This window comes from Ursus maritimus, unplaced genomic scaffold, assembly GCF_017311325.1.
Source record: "Ursus maritimus isolate PB19 unplaced genomic scaffold, ASM1731132v1 scaffold_16, whole genome shotgun sequence".
Taxonomy (NCBI): Eukaryota; Metazoa; Chordata; class Mammalia; order Carnivora; family Ursidae; genus Ursus; species Ursus maritimus.
The window spans coordinates 59,851,930-59,866,116 of NW_024424008.1; the positions used below are offsets into that span (position 1 = coordinate 59,851,930).

Below are 14,187 nucleotides of genomic sequence, written 5' to 3' on the forward strand. Positions count from 1 at the left end.
CTGGGCCGTCGGCGGCAGTAACAAGCAGTGTGAGTAAGACCCGCAACAGCAGGGGCACCTGGGTGGCTCATCCGGTGAAGCGTCTGCCTTCAGCTCAGGTTGTGATCTCAGGGTCCTGGGATCGAGTCCTGCACGGGGTTTCCTGCTCAGTGGGAAGTCTGCTTCTCCCTCTGCGTCTGCTGCTCCCCCTGCTTATACTCTCTCTCAAATAAACAAATAAAATCTTAAAAAAAGAAAAAGACTGGCAACAAGGATGATGTTAGTGATAACAACAGCAACACGGCCAGCCTGGCTTCTGAGACAGACATCGCAGCAACACACGCGGGTGAAGGCCGTGAAACAGAGAAACCAGGGCAGGCTGCCCGCGCGCGTCCCTCTGACCCTCACAGTCACGCAGACGGCTCAGCTGCTGTCAGGAGGGAACAGATGCGCCAGCAGGGCTGTGACAGCTGCACATCTTGCCCGGAGACACACAGCTGATGAGAAGATGAGCTCACGACGGATTCTGCGACATATTGCCTCTCCCGGAAAAGCTTTAGTAACCAGATTATTGCACTGACTGGAATGCTCGATGCCGGGAGTCCGTACTTGGAAGTAGCGGTTTGGGAACTTTATTTGGCCCATGTTTTCCATCCGATTAGTGGAACAAACTTAGCCATGGTTCAACATTATAAGGTTATCACCCGTGAGAATTATTATTCTTCCTTCATTACATGGAATGCCTCAAAGCTTGAGAATGACTGAACTACATTACTGATCAATTCTGCAGATCAAGACTCTCCCAGCTGACCATAAATTAAAAATATGCTTGCTCTATGGAGATAAAAACAAACAGCCAGTACAAGTTTACTGCCTTTTTGATTTCTCCTCTGTTTTTCTATTATTTAGAGAAGCACAATTGATTTTTATTTCCTCTTTCAAATTACCTTCATCAAGAAACAATGAGCCATAGGATCCCTTTAAGGGTTTTTGATTTGTATACATGATTGCAAAACCATTTTGCTGATTTAAAAAAAAGGTAGGGATGCTTTCCAATCACATGTGACTGAAATATAAAATATATTTGGAAGGAAAATTGCTAGTAATTGCTTAAAAGATGCTTATTAAGATAACATAGTAAGGTAATTTCTGTGTTTTCTAAAAGATATCCCGCCTAAACTGAAAGCGACCACGAAGGCTGCAGGGGGAAGCTGTCGACTAACCTCAGAGACCTGTGCTTACCACTGGACAGACCCATCTCCAGGTGACCGACACGCACAATCGGCATTCCAGCCACAAAGGCTGTTCTTCAAGGAGCAGTGGCATCATGTGTCCATGACCTTTCACCCCTTCTTCTGGGAGTGTCACCGCCCAGACACGAGATGGGCTGGCAAGGACCAGCGTCTGCCCTGTGCGGGGCCGAAGGAAGAACTTTGGCATGGACAACAGGAACCGAATGAGGCCCTGGTTCCGCTCCCTGTGGCTGTGTAACACCACGCCCCCAAATTCAGTGGGTGACAACCACCATTGTATCTGCCCCCCCATTTTGTGGAATTCCAGAAGGGTAGGCTCTGTGCTTGGCTTGTGATCCATGAAGCATCCACCAGGCAGTGTGAGGATTCAACCGGGAATCTGGGTTCCTCACCCGCACGTGTGTGGCTCGGCACCTGCTGGCGTCTTTCCGTCGGCCGTCCGCCATGGTTTACCCTCCAAGGTCCCCGGTACGTGGGCTGCGCCCGCACTGGGCAGTGTCAGGGTGGGCATGCTTCTGACACGCCGGCTGGCTCGCAGGAGGTAGAAACGGAGGCCGCCAAGCCAGGCCAGGGCCCTGTCTGAAACAGCAGAGCATCATTTCTGCTGCTTTTCTTGCTGTTGTTGTTGTTGTTGTTGAGTTTTGGCTTTTGGTTTTTGTCAAGGTAGTCACAAGACCTGCCCAGATTCCAGGAAGAGAAACGGACTCTGTTCTCTTAACGGGGCAGTGGCAAGGTCACACAGGAAGAGGTGTCAGGGGAGGGGGGAGGTACTGCTGTGGTGTCTTTGGGAAATCTCTTTTTCCACCACCCCAGATCTCTTTTAATCTACAACCACTGATGTCTCTGCCGTACCAAACCACTCCATAGGAACAGTAACAAAAAAGAATCAATAAATGCATGACTTTAAACTTGCACATTAATGTCTATATTATATCCATCTGGTGAAATGTCTCATACAGCCACGGATTGCTGAGTATCTGGCACTGGTTTTTCCGACCAAGCTGATTTCGCTATGCTTAGAAAATTGGCCCAAACCCACTTTTAACACACATTCTATTATAAATCCTCCTGTTGTTTCATCCTGATACCCGTTCATCTAATCAGGTTCTGCTTACTACCCCCGGTGACACCCCTCCTCCCATCCCTGAGCTTATTTTTCTTGTCAGGCAGACTCTACTGTCCTGTCCACTCTTTTTTTTTTTTTCAAAGATTTTATTTATTTATTTGACAGAGACAGAGGCAGCGAGAGAGGGAACACAAGCGGGGGGGAGCGGGGGAGGGAGAAGCAGGCTTCCCGCTGAGCTGGGAGCCCAATGCGGGCTCGATCCCAGGACCCTGGGATCACGCCCTGAGCCGAAGGCAGACGCTTAACTACTGAGCCACCCAGGCGCCCCGTCCCGTCCACTCTTCTCACCAACTTCCAATGCTTGTCCAAGATACTCTAGCCCACCTTCCTGCCGAAGAGACAGGACCCCACTCATTCACTAGAAGGTAGCGCAGCCTAAAACCATGCACATTCCTTACCACACCCCCTACTCTGCTACACAAGCAATACAAATGGACAAAAATCCCCACAAGTATAAAATCCCAGCTAAAAGGTATAAAATCTCAGCTAAAAGCAGGAGAAAAGAACTTAGCTGGGTAAGAAAACAAAATGAAGTCCCCTTATAAAGACTTAGAAGATGTACATGAGATGCTGGTATGGCAAAGAACAACACGCAGGATGCGGGGTAGCGGTGCCCAAGGAAGAGAGTCACAGGACAGGAGTCCTGCTTCACGATGAGAGTTGTGAAGCAGTGAACAGGATGGATCCGGACACGGGGATCATTTGGGGGACCATGCCTCTCTACAGGCAAAAGATGTTGAGAATAGAACACAGAGCAGATGGCATGGGACAGCTTTGAGAAAACACCGAAGAAGGAAAACCAGAAAGACTGATTAGATTTGGGGAAATAGAACCAGCTATGTCCGAATGTTCAACAGAACCGGTCTTTTGTTAGCGGTAAGAAACTCCCTTGGATTCATTCATGCTGAAGCAAACGACCTTAGGTGACCTTGCTTCCCTGCAAAAGTGGTGCCTCATGCTTTTGAAAAGTGCCCTGAAATAACAGTTATTACTTTAGTCAGTGATGCTGCAAAAACCATTTTGTTCTCTGCATAAAACCAAAATCATGTTCAGCTTTCTTTATGGCATAATTTAAAATAATGTCCAAAGTCCACATGCATGAATGGAAACAAAGGTAATCAAGCGGCCAACATGGAGACAGCCGGGTGCTACACTTCTTAATAACCGTCCTCCCCAGTGTGTGGCTGTCACTTAGGCAACAGACTACAAAGCAATCTCGAGGTTCCCGCACTTGTGTATAATTTCTTCTTTTCCTTACTCTCCCAGTGCTGAGGTTGTGTCTTTTGGTTTTTTGTTGTTGCTTTGTTTTCTAAGAGAACTTAACCATACTTCCGTTCGTTTTTATTTGATGTTACTGCTTACAAGAAAAAAGGAAATAGTAAATAATTGTGAGTTAAATGATGAAAAAAGTGTAAACTGTAAAAAGTAGATAAAAATGTTTTCATTTAAAGATCTTTTTACTGCGACAGAACAGCAGCTCTTACACACGGTAAGCTGTGGAAACTTTAGAAACATCTTCCACACAGAGCAGACGCAAAAACCTCGCTGACAGGCGGACGTGGACACCTCACAGATGCAGACACCTGGCTGACAGGTGGACACAGACACCCGGCTAACAGGTGGACACCTTGCTGACAGGCGGACGCAGACACCTCACGGATGTAGACACCCGGCTGACAGGCAGACGCGCACACCTCGCTGACAGGCAGACGCTGACAGGCAGACGCCGACACCTCACTCACAGGTGGATGCGGACACCCGACTGATAGGCAGACACGAACACCTCACTCACAGGCGGATGCGGACACCTCGCTGACAGGTGGATGCAGACACCTCATGGATGTGGACACCCAGCTGACAGGCAGACATGAACACCTCGCTGACAGGTGGATGTGGACACCTCACGGATGCAGACACCTGGCTGACAGGTGGATGCAGACACCTCATGGATGTGACACCCAGCTGACAGGCAGACACGAACACCTCGCTGACAGATGGACGTGGACACCTCACGGATGCGGACACCTGGCTGACAGGTGGATGCGGACACCTCGCTGACAGGTGGACATGGACACCTCACGGATGTGACACCCAGCTGACAGGCAGACACGAACACCTCGCTGACAGATGGACGTGGACACCTCACGGATGCGGACACCTGGCTGACAGGTGGATGCGCACACCTCACAGATGCGGACACCTGGCTGACAGGCAGACACAAACAACTCGCTGACAGGCAGATGCACACACTTCGCTGACAGGCGGATGCAGACACCTCGCTAACAGGCGGATGCGGATACCTCGCTGACAGGCGGATGCGGACACCTCACGGATGTGACACCCAGCTGACAGGCAGACACGAACACCTCACTGACAGGCGGACGTGGACACCTCACAGATGTGGACACCTGGCTGACAGGTGGACATGGACACCTGGCTAACAGGCGGACACCTCGCTGACAGGCGGATGTGGACACCTCATGGATGTGGACACCTGGCTGACAGGCAGACTCGAACACCCCACTGACAGGCAGACACAGACACCTGGCTGACAGGCAGCCACTTACAGGGGGTGTGAAGCTGGCAGGAAGCTGGCTGAGTAAATTTTAAATAAATTCAAAACGAATTTAGGACTTATACCTTTCTAAGTCGGTGATACAGATCACGGGGTGGGAACTCCACGAGAGCAGGGATTTTCTTGCGTTTTGCTCACATGGTTGGTCCCCAATAAATTTTTGCGGAATAAATGTGGCAATCGAAAGAGATAAACAGCAGATGGTTTGGTTATGGTGCTACTGGGGAGACCTCATTTCATATCTAGAATACTGCATGTCACAATTTGAAAGAGAACACGAGGGTATCCCAAAGGACCAAGGCATGAAGACGCTTGAAATCCAGTATGAAAAGTAACTAAAGGAATTGGGAAGACAGGAAATTCTTCAGGATGCTGGGGAGACGGAATTCAAACACTCAAGGGTTTGATCTCCATCTCCTACAGGGACCTTCTGCTCCTGGGATTCAGCGGCTCCCATGTTAACATTTGGAACATCAGGTATCAGTTTTCTACAGAATTTTTCAAAAAGATAACATCACAACCATGTTATTTTTAGCTGGTGGGGTAACTCCGATGCCTAGATTAGATGGCAACACTTGTTACTTGTGTGAGCTGTGATAATATGTACTTATCTTCCAAACACATTTTGAAACACGTATAGATGAATGCAAATCAAAGCTCAAACCAAGGTGCTGCAAGAAAAAGAACCAATGTACAATGACCTATGTCATGAATGGGGTCATCTCTCAGGAACCAAACTTGGGAATTCTTTTCTTTCACCTCCCCTCAACCCTCTCCAGAGTTCCTCATCTTCTGCAAACGACGGACATGCCCTCTCCAATTCATTATAAGAAACTTGCAGGAAGAATGACTGTGAGCCATTTCTCAAGCGTTGGTCTCTTACTGTTTGTCTTAGAAGCATTCCCAAACCAAGGTCATTTCTCAGTTCTTAAGGGTTCAAAGGCTATAATTTTTCATATGGACAAGGCGTAATTCTGAATAACCTACCTAGTGAGTTATTAAGGGTTAATAAAATTGGATGTCCATAAACCAAAATGAGCACATCATGAGGTCACTGAGCGTCTGACTTCACACAATGCTTGGCAACACCACAAACTTCCTCTTTGTGTGTGGGCATATACACATCATTGGAATCCCCAAACTTCCTAGAGGAGAAGCTGTTATTTGTTATGAATCAAATGTGTTGGTTTGACTTGATTGTAGTTTTTGATTGCTCTTAACTTATTATTTGTAAAACTGTTACTTTCGTTGGTGCTGTTTTGGTCTTTTAATGATGGCTAGTTCTCATTTCTATTGTTATTTGGTACATTTTCAACATGATTGTGGAGTTCTTCTGCTCACTAGACAGTACGGTAGCTGTAGTGGGTAAGGGAAGACTTTTTAAAAGGAAGTTTGGTGGGACAAATCAAAAGCGTCTCCCAGCCACTGCTCTAGGGGAGCTCATTTCTGTCATGTTGATATGGAAGTTGAATTAGTTTCCTAAGGCAGTGTAACGACACAAACGTGGTGGCTTAAGACAACACAACTTTATTCTCGTACAGTTCTGGAGTTCAGGATTCCAAAACCAGAGTCACTGGGTTAAAATTCATTTCCTTGCTTTTCCAGCTTCTCAAGGGTTCCTCGACTCGTGGTTCCCTTCTCTTCAAGGTCAGCACTGGGTGGTCCTCTGCTCACACGGCATCCTTCTGACACTCTCCTCCCCACTCCGTTACTTATAAGGACCTTTGTAATTAAACTGGGCACACCAAGATAATGCAGAATAATTAATTGCCCCATCCCATGATTGAAGATCCTTGACCACACTTGGACAGTCCAGCCTGCCAGGTAAAGTACCATATTCACATGCCTGACAATGAGGACATGCTCCTACCTTCTCCAGAAGTATCATGAACCAGCACCTCACTGGGACCTACGAATATTTTCTGTCGCCAGAACTGTCATTATGGCTGGTGGAGATGAACTCCTGAAATCCTGAGATGGAAACAGAAGTGAATTTTGAACAACCAAAACAAAGCTATGAGAGGGACTGGGAATTATGGAAGCGGTACTGTTATTTCCTGGCTCAGGCACAGCTGGTATCACAGGCATTTTTGCTGGTCACCCCAGAAACTTAACTACCATTTAGCACATCGCTTCTGTAGCATAAATGCATCTGGACTTCTCAAAGCCACCTCCTAAATGAACCTAAAGACAGCAGTCATTTCTAAAGTAGCTGGTACTTTGAGAAGAGGGACCCCTGGGCCACTGTGCCTATTTACACATTACTTCAAATTGGGTGTTTCAGTTACTTAGTAGAGTCTCAGAAACACATCAACAGGGGTCCCTGGGTGGCTCAGTGGGTTAAGCGTCCGACTCTTGGTTTCAGCTCAGGTCATGATCTCAGGGTCGTGGGACAGAGCTCCATGTTGGTCTCTGCGCTCAGAGGGGAGTGTGCTTGGGATTCTCTCTCCCTCTCCCACTGCTCATGCTCTCTCTCTCTCTCAAACAAAATCTTTAAAAAAAAGAAAAGGAAAGAAAAGAAAAGAAATACCTAAACAAAGGGTATTGTTGATGGAAGCTCGTTCACTCAATTAAGGATTTATCATATCCTACTATGAGCCAGGCGCTGTGCTAGGAACGGCATTTTCCAAGATGACGGTGAGCATGGCCCCTGTTCTCCCTAGTCTGGTGGAAGTAATTAGGGGAAGAGGAAGAGAAAGGCAAAACTCAAGGTCACTAATCAGTTGTGGGCTGGGGGGGCCCTGAGAATGATCTGTCGGGGAGGGGATGGAGGGGAAGAGGCTGCTGGAAGGCAGAGGAAGATAATCAAAGGGGCTGGGAGAAACTGCTGCCTGCTTTCCTGACTTTGCCCACTTTGCCTGGCAGGTACAGGCCCTCAAGTGCTGCTGCTTAAAGAAAAGTTTTCAGTTTCAATGGGGCAGAGTTCCCTATTTTCAGGAGCTCAGAAAAAATGGTTTGAAATAGCATGAAATGACAATACGGACATGCCTTAAACTCTGTGCTTCAATTTCCCTGACTGCAAATAAGAAGAACGCTTATTTGAACAGAAATGAGAATTTCTACTTCCCGTATAGCCTTTTTGTGGACTCTGTGGACTTCTTATTAAATAATGGACAGTAAAGCAAATTGCTTTCCTCTCTTGAAGGGCTTCTTTCTTTCTTAAATGACTTTGAACTTTTTCTCCCCTTTTTGAGCATTCATATAGATGAGCATATTTTAAAAACTGACCAGAATGGAACAGTAAACATATTTGGGAAAGCAAGTGATTGTCACTATGGCAACACAGAATGTGTCTGACATTTAGTCTTTCCATTATTCTCTGTTGCTATAGTAATGAAACCTTGCATTCTGACACCATTTCCAAATTCGATTAAAATAAAGCCCCTCTTACCCCACAAGAAGACTGGAGGACTGGAACTATTAATGCACACGATGTATGAGGATGTTCTCTAGCACTGGGACAGAGGTGACAGAAGGCACACTTTGCTTCACTTTTAATCAAACTGAAAAAAAAAATGCTTAAAAGTGGAAACACATAGAGGTAAAAACTCAGTACAACAAAAGTAAAGCAGATTTTTGTTATTAAAAGTCAGCCTTTGGGGGCACCTAGCTGGCTCAGTCAGTGGAACGTGAGACTCTTGATCTCAGGGTTGTGAGTTCGAGCCCCAGTTTGGTAGAGAGATTACTTAAAAGAAAATCAGCCTTTTATCTTAAACACCTACAAAAATCACTTTAACTTACGAGATGTTGAAATTTAACATCCAATAGTAACAGATAAGGAGAATTTTTGTTTGTTTCTAGGAGCAAATACAATAGTAGGATAATGGCAACTAAGGGTCACCAAAATTCGTAAAGAAATTACTTGGGGTTTTCAGGGGCTTTCTGTGTTTAAGAAATACGATATGATCTGTTATTTGTCCACTCTGAGACTTATGACTAGCAACCACATTATTATTAGATTATGAGATGCAATAGTAGAAACACTCCAGCTATGCATTTTTGATTAATGAGAAAAAAACAGGGAGGTAATTTAGAAGGAAAAGTAGGGGAGATGGTGGTGAGAATGCCATGAGAAGGAAAGGTATTAAAAAGGAAAGTTAGTGATCACGGAGGACTAAGGGTAGTTTAAGAACCAAACCCAGGAAAAGGTAGACGGGGAGTTGTTGTCTCTCTACTCCACTAAAATCTTCCCAAATGTCCACCACCTTTAAATCTCCTGGCAGGAGCAGCAACGCCCGCTGCAAGTGGCGGCCCAGCATGAGGCCGGCGTGTCCGGCTCCCTGGGCTTAAACACCGGTTCCCCGCGCAGCCTCGGAGAGACGCTTCACGGCATTCAGCCGCAGGTCCCCCCTACACACCGGACGGAATGCGAGGGTTCTTGTAATAGTGAAACAGATTCATGGAGATGAAGCCCTTAGAGTAGTGGCTGGCACACAATAGTGTTCAATAACTATTTTCGAAATGAGATGAGGAAAGGGAACTGGCCAGAGAATGAAAAGCTCTGGGCTCCAAAACTCAGTTCAGTTCTTACAAAAGGAACTCAAGAATGCACATGCATTTGTAACAACCAGGAGGTTACAGAAAGTCACAGTAATTTCTCAAAATGAGAAAACAATGATTAATCTTTATTACTAAAATGACATTTATGCAGTTTTTCTGTTGATACATTATGCAAAAAGGGCCAGATCAATTCCACTAAATATTCAGTATATATGTGGGATGGGGTGATTTAAAATATAGGCTATTTTGCATGAATAAAACTCATTCTGCAGGGGACTTTAAGAGACAGATGGTCATCCCACAAAACTGTTAAAACTGTTTTCAACAAGAGGCCTCTCTGACTGCCAAATAGGAGAGAAAAACCAAAAGTGTATGTATACCAAGAGTGAATTTTTAAAATGGGCTCCAAATAGAAAGTGACCAGGGCACATATTCCAAATGACAAGAATAGATTTGGAATCGATCTGTTTCTCCCATGGGCAGCTCGATGTACAGGTGATTTTCTGGAAAAGTATTACGAATGACTTTCCTAATAAGCACTGGCCCACACTATTTCATAGGCTATTCCAACAGAAACCAGACCTCCCACCATAAACAAGAGTGGCCACCCAACAACAGCCAGTGCTAGCTGGAATGCCAGGACCCATTCAACTTTTCAAGATCTGGTACCAGACTGATCTTCAAAATTAAAATCTGCTCTCCCTACCTCTTGCTATTTTGAGTGCCATTTTTAAATAGCTTGTGTTCTAACATTTCCTATTTTTTCCAGTTATAAGAGAAAATCTAAAGGAAAAGAACTGCAACAATTTCTATAGGAACCACACAGGCTTTCCATTCAATGTAAAGTTTTTAGAAACATGAAATTTGCTGGTGAAAAGCTTTCAATGTCATTTTATACACCCTTATAATTTAACTGAGGGATGATGACAACTGCAAGCAATTTGGTGGAACATCACAGAGGACAAAACAGAGTGAGTTTTATTTTGTCAATGTTCAGTTCAAGTCAACAAATACACTTTTGCCAGCCTAAGAGGTAACGCGCGAGATGCAAGAGATCCGCGGGAGAAAGGGCGGAGCAGAGCAGTAGAAATCTAAGTAGAACATGTATGAGCACAGAATTCTGATGAAAAAGCCAAGTTGATCTGTTCTCAGGTTGTCAGGGAAAAGCAGGTTCTGAGGAATAAGAGTACGTCACACGGAGGGGCCAGGAGGAAGGAGGACGTGCGCAAGGCAAACACTGAGGGCAGAGACAGTGTGACACAGTAACTGTGCATATATAATGTAGATTGTATCATGTGAACTGGGTGACTTTTTTCTTAACTAAACTGCATTTGGAGGAAAGACAGTACCAGTGACTTTCTTCTTTCCTTTTGATTAAATAAAAGGCAATGAAACAAATATTTTAGCTAATGATTACATTCTCATTCTGAGACTTTTAATAAGCTGTGGCCAGGCACAGCCTAGAACAGACTTGTCTAATAGAAATATAATGCAAACCACATATATAAGATTAAATTTCCTATTAGCTTCATTTTAAAGCAGAAAAACAAATCACAGGTAAAATTCATTTTAAGAATATATTTTCCTTAACCCAATTATGCAAAATTTTATCATTTAACTTGTAATCAGTATGAAAATTCTCAATGAGGCATTGTACATTTTTAAACTAAATCTCTGAATCCTGTGTGTATTTTACTCTTACAGTACATTGCAATTCGGATGCTAATTTACCAGAAATACTCCATCTGTATGCATGCATGTACATATGTATTTAAGTAAGCAAGTAAGCAAGCTCTATACCCAATGTGGGGCTTGAACCCCTGACCCCAGGATCAAGAGTCACATGATCTACCAACTTAAGCCAGCCAGGCACCCCTATTCCAACTGTAATTAGACTTCAAAATATTTACAGTTGAAAAAGTAGATTCACATAACTCAAGTTTTCCAAATATACTTTCCAGTTATCCAGTCACTGAACTGACTGAATTCTGTTTTTAAATTAAAATTAAACAGAACTAAAATTCAGTTATTCAATTTTACTAGACACATTTCAAGCAAGGGCTGATTTGGCTAGTGGCTACCAGAGTTGGACAGATCACTTCTAGAATAAGTGTGTAAGAACCTCAGGGTCAAATCTCTAGTCTGAAATTAGTATTAAAATAAAATCAGTAAACTAGACTATCAGATTCGTAATGGGGTACTGATATTAGGCGTTCTGGATTACCCTCCATCTCTCCCTTGTTGGTCCTATTAGTCCATATCCACTCACACAAGTTATAGCTAAGAAAGAATAGTGAGGTTATCTGGAAAAAGTTTTGCTATCAGCAAAAAGATTGACGTTTAATTGCAGGAACCTTCAAGAGTTCATTTGAAAGCAGAAGGTTCTTAATACTTACTGCCATGTGTTCGGTGTTATCCTGGTTAATGAAGTAGATAAATGGATTCAAGCGGTGGACATTCGCTGAAAGGGAACAGAGAGAGGGTGTCTGGTTATAATTGGGATGGATAGTTCTCTTACCTTCTCACCACACTCACCCAAGAAACATCCATCACAAACAAAATCAAAATTATAAAATCTAAGTTCTCATAATTTTCAAAATAACCATGTTTTTGTTCTACTTAGGCAAAAGTGTAGGCATGCTTCTTACACGGACTCCCCAGTGAGAATCTGAAAGACTAAACTAATCATCACATTTCAAAGAGCCTATTTCTAAGGACTTCCTATTTTATGGAAGAGAGTTCCTCCAGGAATATCCGGCAAGCATTCACCGTTCATCCGGAATATTCCATTATTTCACCAAATCTCTTTCGAGTGCCTGTTATAGTCTAGGCACTGCGCTAAGCCAAGAAATGACAACAGTGAACAAGGAAGACCCACCCGCAGGGCACACGTGGCAAGCGCCATCGAGGAAAGGCACCCACGCGGAAGGGAGCACGCGGCAGTAGGGCTGGAGTAGGATTTAACAAGTACAAACAGGGGATGCCACACACCGCCTTGGGCAACACTTACGCTAAGAGCTTAAATATCTGAGCTTGAGAAGTTACCGAGCACCCATTTATCGGACAAACCCACATTAGAGAGACCACTGAGAAGAAACGGCGGGTGAATGGAGAGACAGGAGGGCTTCCTTCCTTCCTTCCTACCTGCTAACCCGAATCCCGCCCCGGCAGGGAAGAGGCGGGGAGAAGCCTGTGCAAACGAAGTCCCAAGGCCACTGCCCAGGCTGGGGACCGAAAGGAGAGCACTGGGGGAAGGAAGGAGGAAGAGGGAAGGGGGGGATGCGAATGGAAGACGACGCCTGAGAGAAAAGCAGCAGCAACTCTTGGAGAGGGTCTGCACTTCCCATCAGGAGTGTGGCTGCGCCCAAGGCCAAGACGCCCGCCTGGCGACAGTGGGAAGAAGGGACCACAGACAGACTGCCGAGTGACACCAGAACCTGCGCTGGCAGCGAGAAGTGGGCCGCGAGGGAAGAAGGCCCAGTGAGGGAAACAAGGAGCACACAGTCAACAGGTGCAGTGATTTTGGAGTCAAGTGGGATAAGGACTGGTTGAGGTGTAAGGAAATCACCGGTGTCTGGCTGGGGCCAACCTAAGCCGCACTTCGTGGAGCAGAAGGGGAGGACGAGCTTGAAAGTACCTGGGGCAACGCCAACATTCCCCCTTCCTCTCCTCCCTTTTAACAGGTAAAGGTCAAGGACAGAGGTAGGGTTTGGAGGCGGGGCGGCCAGGGTCCCAATCAGGCGGAACAGCGCCGCAGGCTGATCTCTAGCAGCCAATCGGCTTCTAGAGCCCACTTGACTGACAGAGCCATGCGCCAACGCCTGAGCGCAGAGCGGGAGGCCGCGAATCGCAAGGGGCGGAATTCCAGGGCACTAACCCGGAACCGGTTGGGGACTCGATTCCCATTGTGAGGCCAGACCTGGGGCGGGCCCTCAGCCAGAAGGGCTATGCCATCCGGACCAATGGATGAGCCGTCTCGAAAGACTGGCAGCCGCACCAGCCAACGGGTGGCGGCAAGGGGCGGGCGAAGTTAGTGGGCGGGGAATCAATGAGGCATCTTTTTTTCCTAGCCCCCTTAGAGGCGATCGGGCGGAGGTACCGCCGGGGTCGCAGGTGAGCGAGTCTGTCCCTGAGGAGGCGGCAGCTCCGCGGACGGTGGGTGCCCTCGCAGCGGGGAAGGTCCCAGCGGGGGTCAGCGGCAGGTGGCGGTCCCCCCGCGGCCGGCTTTGGCCCTGGATCTGCGTCGTAGCGGTACCACGACGCTCCTAGAAGTACCAGCCCGCCCGGGGCGGGTGGGAGGGCTGTGGCAGCTGAATCCAGGCTGCAGAAGTTTCCCGCGCACCCAGTCGGGACTCTGCTTTAACATCCAGAAGACTCTCCTTCCAGGTCGCCGCATCTGCCAGCAGGTGTGGCCGCTGCGCTGTGGCCGAGGCGGGCGTGCGCCACCTCCCCCTGGGTGGCCTCCGGGGAGCTCGGTCTCTTCCCGGGCGGTCCCAAAGAAGGCTGCGGGGCCGGGGGGCAGGTGTCGTATCACTCCGATAACAGGTTGCCCCTAAGTAAACTTCACTTATTTACCTACCGCAAGTTTCAGAGAAGAGCATCCTGTTTGGCAGGAAAGTGAATTTCCTATAAGAATATGTGGGCGTGGGGAGGAGGGAGACTTGGGGAAGTTTGGATATTTTGTGATGCTTTCTTTTTCTGAACATCATAATGAGTTTACAAAATTATATATATATTTGCTTTTTGGGGGGGGG

The 14,187-nt window shown here is 46.4% G+C and overlaps 1 protein-coding gene and 1 long non-coding RNA gene across 3 annotated transcripts in view; one reads left to right on the top strand and one right to left on the bottom strand.

Moving 5' to 3' along the window:
• Nucleotides 1-6,446: 6,446 nt before the first annotated feature.
• On the bottom strand, nt 6,447-13,199 carry LOC103662435. 2 transcript variants are annotated; one of them, XR_568443.2, is made up of 5 exons: nt 13,071-13,199; nt 11,830-11,894; nt 8,325-8,436; nt 6,804-6,904; nt 6,447-6,668 (listed from the first exon to the last, which is right to left on the bottom strand). It is a non-coding gene; the product is annotated as an uncharacterized LOC103662435 (long non-coding RNA). The 2 variants fall into 2 exon arrangements; XR_568444.2 differs by having other exon boundaries at nt 8,325-8,451.
• Nucleotides 13,200-13,442: 243 nt separating this feature from the next.
• MSANTD4 (Myb/SANT DNA binding domain containing 4 with coiled-coils) overlaps nt 13,443-14,187 on the top strand; it is a 6,569-nt gene continuing 5,824 nt past the window's right edge. Inside the window, 1 exon segment of the mRNA XM_040631274.1 lies at nt 13,443-13,588. The gene's annotated coding sequence lies outside the window, so the exon portion shown is untranslated.